This window comes from Ictidomys tridecemlineatus, chromosome 10, assembly GCF_052094955.1.
Source record: "Ictidomys tridecemlineatus isolate mIctTri1 chromosome 10, mIctTri1.hap1, whole genome shotgun sequence".
NCBI classification, from domain to species: Eukaryota; Metazoa; Chordata; class Mammalia; order Rodentia; family Sciuridae; genus Ictidomys; species Ictidomys tridecemlineatus.
This window is the reverse complement of record NC_135486.1, coordinates 105,996,560-106,007,414: the sequence shown is the minus strand read 5'-3', so window position 1 is coordinate 106,007,414 and position 10,855 is coordinate 105,996,560. Positions and strand designations below refer to the sequence as shown.

At 43.8% G+C, this 10,855-nt stretch overlaps 1 long non-coding RNA gene across 3 annotated transcripts in view; it reads right to left on the bottom strand.

The window, feature by feature from the left end:
- Positions 1-744: 744 nt before the first annotated feature.
- Positions 745-10,855, bottom strand: part of LOC144367437 (uncharacterized) — a 43,813-nt gene continuing 33,702 nt past the window's right edge. For 2 of the 3 annotated variants that reach the window (XR_013426797.1, XR_013426795.1), the window contains 2 exons: positions 8,537-8,599; positions 745-2,755 (listed from right to left, as the gene is read on the bottom strand). This is a non-coding gene — a long non-coding RNA (uncharacterized LOC144367437). Of the gene's footprint in view, positions 2,756-8,536; positions 8,600-9,531; positions 9,931-10,855 lie in introns of those variants that run through there. The other variant, XR_013426798.1, reaches the window with a different exon arrangement.

Here is a 10,855-nt window from a genome sequence, read left to right as displayed (position 1 = left end):
CTGATGTGATACAGCAATCTGTATACGGGGTAAAGTTGGGAGTTCATAACCCACTTGAATCAAACTGTGAAAGATGATGTATTAAGAACTGTGTAATGTTTTGAACGACCAACAATAAAAAAAAAAAAGAAAGACTTTAGAGCCCAACTGTGGAAGCAATCCAAAGCCAGTCAATGGATGAGTGGATGAATGGACAAAAGATGGAGTCTATCCTCAAATTCAACTATTAGCCCTAAAAAGGAAATGCTGACACATTTCCACCAATATAGGAGCTTAAGATCAGTGCACAAATCAGCCAGACATAGGGACAAATACTCTTGAGTTCACACTATGCAAGACAGACGAGGCACCAAGAATTGTTAAATTCATAGAAAGTAGAATGATGGTCGGCAGGAGCTGTGGGAAGAGAAGTAGGGAGTTTGTGTTTCAAGGCTGCAAAACCTTGTAGGGGTGATTAAAAAAAAAAAAAGCTCTAGAGATAGGAATGTGGTAGTGACTGCACAAGGAAAACCAACAGTCACGCTTCACATGACAAAATTTTAGCCAATGATGGACCAATACATCACATATATGAAAGGGCTCCATCACATGATATTCCACAGTGGTGTCACAGCCATAGGTGTAAGCACACTGTATGCACAATGATGAAATCAACTAAACACATCTGGGAAAAAAACCTCCGTCATAAGAGATACATGGTTGTACTTAATGCTGCTGAATTCTACACTTCACAATGGTCACATGTTTTGTTTTGAATATATATTTATTCACAAATTTTGGTGAGAGAGAGACAAAGCATGACTCAGTTATAAAGGTAGAAAGCAGAGGCCTAAGTTAGGAGGTTGGTGAGCAACTCACCAGTTCCTTTAGGTACCAGGAGAAAACAATGTCTGGAATTACAGAACTTTCCTGTTGCTGTTGTTGTTGTTGTTGTTTTGTATATGTGACATTTTTCTTTAAGGTACATAGTGGTAGTGAAATATGTGTGTCACGACCCATGCTGGGAATCCCAAATTTGCTAAGCAAGTGAGATTAATTGGAATTGAGAGGCAGACTTTTAGTTGACATATAAACTCCCCAAATTATAGACACCATGTGAAGAGTGTGTGAGCACATGCAGTTTTGTATTATAGATCCTCAAAATGTCTCCCAAACTCAAGGATGGCTTAGGATATGTCCTCAGGACAGATTCCTGAAGACAGTAAAGGCCAGTGACATTTAGCAGAATAGCTTTGAAAACCACGGGTTTTCATTTTTCAGCTGACAATTCAATGTACTTGGTCTTTTGTGTATATTTATTATCTTCCTCTTGAGAGGACTTATCATTTCTATTCTCCCTAAGTTTCCTTGATATTCTTCTCCCTCTTGGCCAGACTGAGCTCTGAAATGGTAATGTGCAGAGAGGAAGGGACAGACTCCAGGAGCCCTTGGCACTCATGGGACCAGTTTCTCCTCAGGACTGATCACTGCTGATTTCTCCCCTATCTGGAGAGGCGCATGTTCAACCAGATTGCAGAAGGGTTTGCACAGATCAGAGTCTAGGTTTTGTGGAAGAGAAGCAAGTTTGAGAGAACTCATGACCACTTGTCAACTGTCTGCTAAACCTGAGGACCCAGAATTCCCAGCCTAGCACCTCAGGGTACTGCCTGGAGGTAGTGGTGGATGACAAAGTTACAGGACCATCCGATGAAGGAGCTGGAGCGAGAACAGATTTGAGACTGTGACTGGCATGGAAGAGAGGATAGAGAAGTCAGGAAAGGTGGACTAAGGAAGCCCAGTTTTGAAGGAGGACAGGACAGGATGTGGGTCAAAGAAGTCCACGTGGAAGGTCAATCTGCGGAGAGAGGAACTGGGTTTGGAGATATGATCCAAACAGAGGAAAGGGATAGAGGGGATCTAAGCAGGGTCACTCCCCCCAAAAGAGAAAGTTTGTATAATGAGGATAAATTTTTAAAAACGGGGAGATGGGACCATGGAAAGGCAAATCAGGGGCAGATGGTTATCTGCAAAGGTAAAATGGCTGAGGAGAAAGGAAGAGTTGACTGGTTTAGGTTTTCTGGTGGTGGACTGGGCTTAGTGGTGAAAGGCTGAATTCTGAACAGCACCTTTACTTGGGTTTCTTTACTCAGCCTCACCTGCTGCCTCAGTCATCCTGCCAGAAGAAGCAAATGGGTGACCCCTGGATTCAAAGAAGATGAATAGATCTGCCAGAGTTTTCTGACTTGACCCAGAGTGTAGAACCCAGGATTCAGACTGTCTTCTCAAAGAGGTGTCATCTTCAGATTCAGAAGTGGAGGTGGAAATTGTCAGGGTTTTGACTTGACCTGGAATGTAGGACTCCCAGCCTTCATACTGTCCTCTGTCCAAAAGAGGAAAGAGGAGTCATCATCTGATTCTGAGGAGGAGGTGGAAGTGGAGTTGTCAGTTTTGTGACTCCACTGACGGGGTAGATCCCAGTCTTCAGAACCAGTCCTCTAACATGAAGTGGAAAGAGAAGCAGTCATCAGATCCAGAGAAGCTGGAAGTGGATCTGTCCAAGTTTTCTGACTCCATACAGAGGGTAGAACTTGGGCTTCAACTTCAGTGCTCTGGCCAGAAGAAGAGGAAGTGGTCATCAGATTCTGAGGAGGATCTAGAGGATCTGGACCTTGAGCCTAAGCACCTCTGGGTTGTGGAGACACTGTGGGCTGAAGACGAAGCTGAAGAGACAGCGTGTGTACTCAGTGCTACAGAGCACCGTGAGGTCTTCACCAGGCTGGTAGGCAGGGAGACCTCAGTTAGTTCCTTCCAGTGCTTTTTACACTAAACAGGAGCAGGCGTATGGGGAGACAGTTGGGGGTTAGGGTAGGGATCAGGCACCGGGGCTCCTGGGTCATGATGCTGATATGTTAGTGATGTTTGTGTCATGGTTAATTCTGATGAAGTAACTGGCAGGGACCACAGTGTGAATTAACTCCAGAGTGCTATTTTCTAGCTGTGCTCTGCTCTACCAGCAGAATCACCTCAAGTCCTTGCTATGAAGCAGAATTCTGGGCCTGACCTTGGGTGTATGAAATGATTTTTGGAGTAGGGGGTCAATAAAGTCTGAGGATCAGAACCAAAAATGAGAGCTGGGGTTGTGGCTCAGTGACAGAGCACTCGCCTGGCATTTGTGAGGTACTGGGTTTGATCCTCAGCACCACATAAAAATAAAATAAACATACTGTGTCCATCTACAACTAAAAAAAATGGAACTGAAAATGATGGTTCAGGGTGTCAAGAATAAAGGTTGAGATAAAATTGGTATTTTAAATTGGTCTAAGCTCTAGTTAGAACTTACTCACCTTCATGTCTGAGAATTGCATCCATGAAGTCAAACAACCTCTCCTCTTTCTTCCAGATCATTGGATGAGGAATTTGGTGCATTTTCAGCAGGATATCTCAGGGGACACTGAGAGAGTCATGAGGAAGAGGGGCCTCTTGGACAGATAATCCAGGATCACCCAGAGCCACATAGTTACTGTATCATGCTCATGGGAGCTGGGGGTACACGAGTCCATGAAGGAATGATGAGAAACTAGGGTTCTTTCTCGTTCCATTCATTCCTCAGACATCCCTAAATTTTAGTGTCCTGAATTCAGCTTTTCCCCTGTGGTATTGATATCAAGGTCCTTTTTTATATATATTTAGGTGCCAAGGTATTGGACCATTTGAAGGTGTCATGTAGTGACTAAGAATGAAATGGAATTACTTTCAAAACATTTGAGCCAGAGGACTAACGTAGATAATTTTACTACATATCATGAATTTCATTGGTTTATTTTGAACAAGATGGCCATAAAATTATTACTGTCTTTTAATAGTCTTGAGACAGTTGTTAATTTTGAAAACATGCTGTTCCTAATAAATTTTCTAATGGGTGTTAAGAGTTTTTTAATAGGTACATAGATATTTTCAATTTTAAGAGATTTCATCTTTTCGGCTATCATACTTACGTATCTACTATGTTTCCAGATCAGTGGTAATACCCCAAATTCTGAATAATATAAATGTTAATGTTTAGTCCTCATTATTGAGTTGTGAACATTGAGCTGCCATTCTTTAATGTGCCTTGACCCTTGACACATCTGTCATTTTAAGTTTTTTTTTTAAGAGAGAGAGAGAGAGAGAGAGAAAATTTTAATATTTATTTATTTTAGTTTTCGGCAGACACAACATCTTTGTTTGTATGTGGTGCTGAGGATCGAACCCGGGCCGCACGTATGCCAGGCAAGTGTGCTACTGCTTGAGCCACATCCCCAGCCCATACATCTGTCATTTTAAAGAGGGTGTAGGGGCTGGAGCTGCAGCTCAGTGGTAGAGCACCTGCCTTGCATGTGTGAGGCCCTGGGTTTGATCCTCAGCACCACATAAAAATGAATAAATAAAGATATTGTGTCCATCTACAACTAAATAAATATATATTTTTTTTTAAAAAAAAGAGAGTGTGTATTTTAACAATTCATGTGCTGGGCTGGAGATATAGCTCAGTTGGTAGAGTGCTTGCCTTGCATGCACAAGGCTTTGGGTTCAATCCCCAGCACCCTCCGCCCCCCCCAAAAAAAAGTTCATGTGGTATGTGCTTTGAAAGAACATAGCATATTTCTTGGGGAAAATTAATAAAGATGAATGTCTTTGCACTTTTATGATGTATGGGATCATGTCAGTCTAAACTGCTTCTTTGCTGTCAAATGACACTGTTATATCACAGGGTTCCAGGTAATTTGGTCAAAAATTTATTTCTTGTGGAATAAAAAAATCTTCAAGTACTTTTCATGTTGGAAAACAATAGAGAAGGTGGCAGATCTTAAGCTGGAGATTAGAAGCAGGAAATATAGGAAGGCAACTCAGGAGGAGTGCAAAGAAGAAAGAAAATTCTTTTTATAAAAAATATTTTATTTACATTTTAGTTTTCAGCAGACACAACATCTTTGTTTGTATGTGGTGTTGAGGATCGAACCCGGGCCACACCCATGCCAGGGGAGAGCGCTGCCGCTTGAGCCACATCCCCAGCCCCAAGAAAGAAAATTCTAAGGGAACTGTGTAAAAATCCTAAATCTGAAATCAAGGAGAAGTGTCTCGCAGGAGGATGCCTTCCTGGTAATGGTCCAAGGAGGGGGACACACAGGGGAAGATAGAGTTTGTTAGTTGAGTCATTATTAGAGTCTTTTCCACAACCTCTAATTCCAGTTTTACATAACAGAAGGTTGTGAGGAAATAGAAACACACGAAGGAAAATGAAGGGAATGGAGCAGGTTCTAAGAAGAATGAGGTGAGAGGAAGAACTAACGCTCTAAACAGATAGGCACGGAGAGGGAAGAGATACTAGTGCAGTCACAACAACTGTAGAAAGACATCTTGGGAGATGGGAGCACCAGGGAATGTGGGAGCAGTTGGGGAAAGAAGCAGGTGAAGCAACGTATCATCCAGAAGTAAAACAAAGCTAAAGAGAGATGGCAACAGAGCCAGCGATGAGACGTGAATGGGTTAGAGAGAGAGAGAGAACAATGCTGCGGGGCTTGTAAGGATGACATTTGGAGCTTAAAACTAGATGGATACATTAAAGAGGGGGATGGTGGTTGAGGGAGTGGAGCAATTGAAGAGGGAAAAGTTGCCTGAAGAGAGAAGCCACTGAAAACAGGCACTGTTGTTGGGTGTGGTGACGCAAGCTTGTAATCACAGTGGTTTGGAAGTCTGAGGCAGTGGAATTGGAAGTTCAAGGACAGCGTCAGCAACTTACTGAGTCCTTGTCTCAAAAAAATAAAGAGGGCTAGGGGTATGACTCAGTGGCAGAGCACCTCTGGGTTCAGTCTCTAATAAGAACAACCAGCAACAACAATAAACCAGATGGACACTATGCAAAGCAATTCTGATGCCGATAAACTGCACTGAGGTGAAGTGCTACAGATTGAGGCCACAGGCCTCACTATACTGCCCACACTTCAGACACTAGCTGCAACCTCTGGGTTTCCAAGACCACTCATGCCATCCCAGAACTGTCCTTAAGTCCAGGCTGACATGTCCCAGATCTCAAGTTCAGCATGCCTGAAATCCAATTGCTATCACTCTGCAGTATTGACCACATCACCAAAGTAATAAGCAAGCCAGGTGACACATGTTCTACTTATAGATTTCATTTCAGGAAAGTCCACAGCCTGCTACAAGAGGTATCAGCAATAGCATGACTTGGTTGTTCCCAATTTCCAGCAGGCAACCCTGAATTTCTTTTCTCCACATTAACACATTCCAGGAAAGGAGAAACACTGTCCTGAGAAGGGACAGCTAGCTCACCTGGAAACTGATTTTTAGTGTGCATCTTCTGAATTCACAAAAACTCCCACCAGCACTATAACTGCTTCCTTTTAGTATCATCACCTCTACAATAAGATGATGATGGTCCCAATCACATACTGTACCATCAGCAGGAAGCAGGAGCTCCGTGGAAAGCACTTAACACAGTTTTGTGAATACCACACTTATCAGTGGTGTCTATTCCTAGCTTATCACTTTCTAAATTAGTACAGCAAATAAAACACAAGTAAGTCAAAGATTTTCCTTCTCCCCGGGCTCATCTCCAATCTTATTCCTCCCATCAAAACAAAACAATCCTCTTTTGGCCTTAACTCCCTCCACATCTACTGACTAATTCTTCTTTTCCCATTGGGTCAACATTTGTTTAAAAATTTGTACACAGATGAAATCCAATTCTTTCACTCTCTTTTAAACCTCTCCAGATCCAGCTAAACAAATCCTCAAGGAGTCCCAGGACTGAATCCCATGGCCAGTTCTGTCCTTGGGCTTGACTATGAACAGTTGATACAGTTCCTCCTCCAACCCCCAGATCTTTTCATTTCCTTAGCTCCTGAAACTTCATGCCTCTGGTCCTCATTCTGGCCTCACTACCAGCCCCACCCAGTCTTACCTTCTGTAGCACTTTGCACATGGAAGAGTCCTGGGCTCACCCCCTTACCCAACACAGCTTTCCATGCTGACTTCCAGTGCAGGCTGTCCACTGAAGTTCCAACACAAGCCCTGCCCTCTTGCTATCTCTGCTTTACCTCATGCTAACAGCGCCGATTCAAAATGGCTAAAACCCAATTCTGGCTTTTTCTTAAATTTGATTTTTTCACCATCTCCCACTCCCAGTTTAATTATAACCTAGTTTTCTTGGTCACTCAGGGAGCCTCTGAAGAGCTTTCCACATGGGGGCAGCATGATCAAATTATGGTTTTAGGAGAAATACTCAAGGCAGACAATGCACTTGAGCCAGTGAAGGAAAGAAGTAGTAGAGAAAGGGAGTTTCTACAGGAGTCCAAAGAAACAAAATCAACCCCCAAAACTGTAAAAACGGTAACAAGGAGAGAGTAAGGGGAAAGGATAACTTTGAATATAACACCAGCAAACTTTAGCAACTGCCTGTGACAACAGCAAATGGAGGAGCTTAGAAGGATCCCACTTTTCTGGACAGGCTCATAGGCTGCCTCAATGAACAAATAGGGGCAAGAGCAGAAGGCATAGACAGACCAACAAAAACAATTTGGGATCTATTGTATTTATTAGCTTGAGGTGTCCTCTGGACATACCTCAGGGAGAGGCTCAGTAGCTGGCTGGACAAAGGCATCTGATCCCCATGGAGGATTGACATAGACTTGGGGTTAAAGCACAGGACAGTGAGATCAAACAGGAATAAGGAGAGACATGAGCTAAAGGCAGAAGAACTCCTCAGATTTACAAAGAGGACAACAAGACAAATGGGGGACAGAAAATGACAAGGGAGACTGCAGAGTGTCTAAGACAATGATGGGCAATTAGCCCTGGGTGTGCATGTTAGAAATACTCAGTGTACATTAGGTCACGGGCAACCTTCACCAGAACAGGATGAGGGAAGTGGCAGGCACAGAATGGAGACCGTGGGAGGCAGGATAAGATGGGAATGGGAAATGAGGACACCTCTGCCAGGGATTTCTACTGCACTGTCTGCTGTGCAACCCAGATCAACCAGCAGAAAAACTGCTTAGACTCACTTAAGGGAGAGGCCATTCCTCCAGCTAACCCAGGCCTTATCCTTGCACAGAGCAACAAAACCAATGTTTTAGTCACCACAAAGATCATGGGTGCTGAGTCCTTCCTGGGCATTATGCTGTCTACCCAGAGGACAGACAAGTTAAGGTATCGGTGGCAGTGGCTTGTTGGTTGTTATTTAGGAAGGCTATTCCTAATCACATCAAAGAAATATTTAAAATCCAAAAGAAAGGAACATTTCCACTTACGGTCAATGTAAGTCAAGGAATGTATAATATTAATAATTACTTGCTCTGAATGCCAAAAAATAGGAGACACACATGTACTCTGGTTTTAGGGATGCTTTAAGGATCACGCTGTCTACACACATGAACAGGACAAAGTCATTGGTTGTTGATCACTATACTGTTTTGAACATATTTTAGACTATTTATTTGCCTCCTAAGGAATATTGTAAGCAAAAGTAGAGAATAAACACATGAATAGAAAAACTCACCAGGGATTTACTCATTCTCTGCTGCTCTTGGAAAACATGGAAGATGTGGAAGCAGGTGCAGACCTGGGGATTGAAAATGCAAGCAGTGTGGTTATGAGTCATCTGGCCTGCCGTGGCAGGGATCTACTGCATTAAAACCTACCCAGAAACTTCCCAGGACACCTCCTGGGAGGCTGTCCCATTAGGTCTTCCCCACCCACATGTTTGTAGCGGTGAACAAGTGGGTGTGAGTCTCATGGTGAATGAACTTCAAATCCAAATGAAAACATCTGCCATCATTTAAATGTCAGCTAAAAAAGGAATTCTGCTCTACAGCACTCATCTGTTTTCTAATTATAGAAACTTTGGCTCTGGTGAAAGGAGTATTTTTTAAAATATTTCTTTTAGCTGTAGATAGACAAAATGCTTTTATTTTGTTTATTTATTTTTATGTGGTGCTGAGGCTCCGAACCCAGTGCCTCATACTTAGGAGGCAAGCAGCTCTGCCACTGAGCCACAGTCCCAGCCAGAAAGGGGTATTTTATTAAGAAACTTACTGTGACTTAAATGTAATACAGGGGAAGGCATACTGGCCCACAAACCAACCAGAGACCTTGGAGAACCACTCCCATCTGAGACCCAACGTCTTCCTCCATCAAAGGAGGCAGAAAGAGACTTTTCCTTCACTAAGCTGCATGACTCTGCAAGGACAGGCCTCAGCGGGAGTCAGTCAAAAGAACTGAGGTGCAGAGGGAGGCTGTCCCACACTGGGAGACACTGGAGCTCCCGAGGAAGAAGGGAGAAGGAGCAAGAATGGAGGAGAGAGGCAGAAGTCTCATGGAGGACAGGAGGACAGTGTCCCCTCCTCCCCAGCACACGGTGGCCTTACAGATGTACCCATGGAGCACCTAAGGCAGCGCAGCTCGTCCTGCCAGCAACCCGACCCCATCCTGAAGCCAGTAAACCCTGTCCTGCTTCACGCCATAACTTCCCGCCAAGGTTCCTGCACCCACTACCTGCACCCGCTGGGATTGCGCAGCTATGGCCCTTCAGGGGTCAGGGATGACAGGGGCGAAGGTTTCGTTGCTGCTCTGGACGGATCTGGGTGCAGATGATTCCGAGGGCCGTTATGGATCCAGAGGAGAACTAGCGGTTCCTGGGGCCGTTATTGCTCCCGAGGGGGCCGAGGGTGGACGCTGACAGATGCCACTGCTGCTCCCAGGCCTCAGACCTCCCTTCGCCAAACAGGTGTGCTCCAAGGGCCCAGGCCGCGCCTCCCTCCAGGTCCCAGATCCTCCTACTCAACTCAGCCTCCTGAGTCATGCCTGCTGCCCAGGGAGCCAGCCCTGCCGCCCTCCGCCCAGGCTCCTCTCTTATATTGTGGTTTTTTTTTTTTTTTTGTTTTTACTGAGCTCTTACATGACTTATCTGGTGTTACCATCCGAAATAAATATTTCATTAAATACAGAATGAATTGTCTCTCTTACAAATTGACCTTTTGAACATCCCATGTTGAGGTTTGTTTTTCATTGGGCAGCAAAAGCTCTATAGGACAGCAAACATTTCACTCAACAATCTGTCAAACTTTATGTATTTTGTGGAAAAAATATAATTCTGGATTCCAGATTTTGCCATTGTATTGATTTGTGATAAAATGTTTTGATTTATGTAAAAATATGTGAATCGAAAGTATATGACTTTGGGGCTAGGGCTGGGGCTTAGTGATAGAGTGGGTGCCTAGCATGTGGGGGGCACTGAGTTCAATCCTCAGCACCACATAGAAACAAATAAATAAACAGAGGTATTGTGTCCATCTAAAACTGAAAAAATTTTTTAAATGTTTATGACTTAGTTTTTATGTGATGCATCATCAATATAAAAGTGTTGAACACTAACAGTGCTTACCACAAGGAGGATGTAGTATTTTTGTTTCCTGCATTAAAATGTCTGGAGGAAGGGAGCCGGATGCGTTGTGTGTTCATTTAGTGTGGGTCATAATGTCTTTATAAATTGGCAGTATAATTGCATGGTTTAACCCTCGTTTTATTTTCCCCTCTTGCTTCATGGTTTTTGCTTTGTGTAGCAGTCTGTCTTCCCAGCATCCTAGTCTTGGTTTAGTGGCTGTGGTCTGTCTCCTCTTCCTTCTGAGTGTGAAGGAAAGGTGGGAATCTAGCGGCAGTAGGTCCAGCAGACTTTGCTGTCCAGACTGAGGATCGGGTGGGCTGAGTGGGGCTCATACCTGTCTTTGCACATGTAAATCAGACAAGCTGGGGTCACTCACCACAGAGCACCATGCACGGAACAAGAACTGGAACCTCAGCATGTCAAGCCACCTGTAGT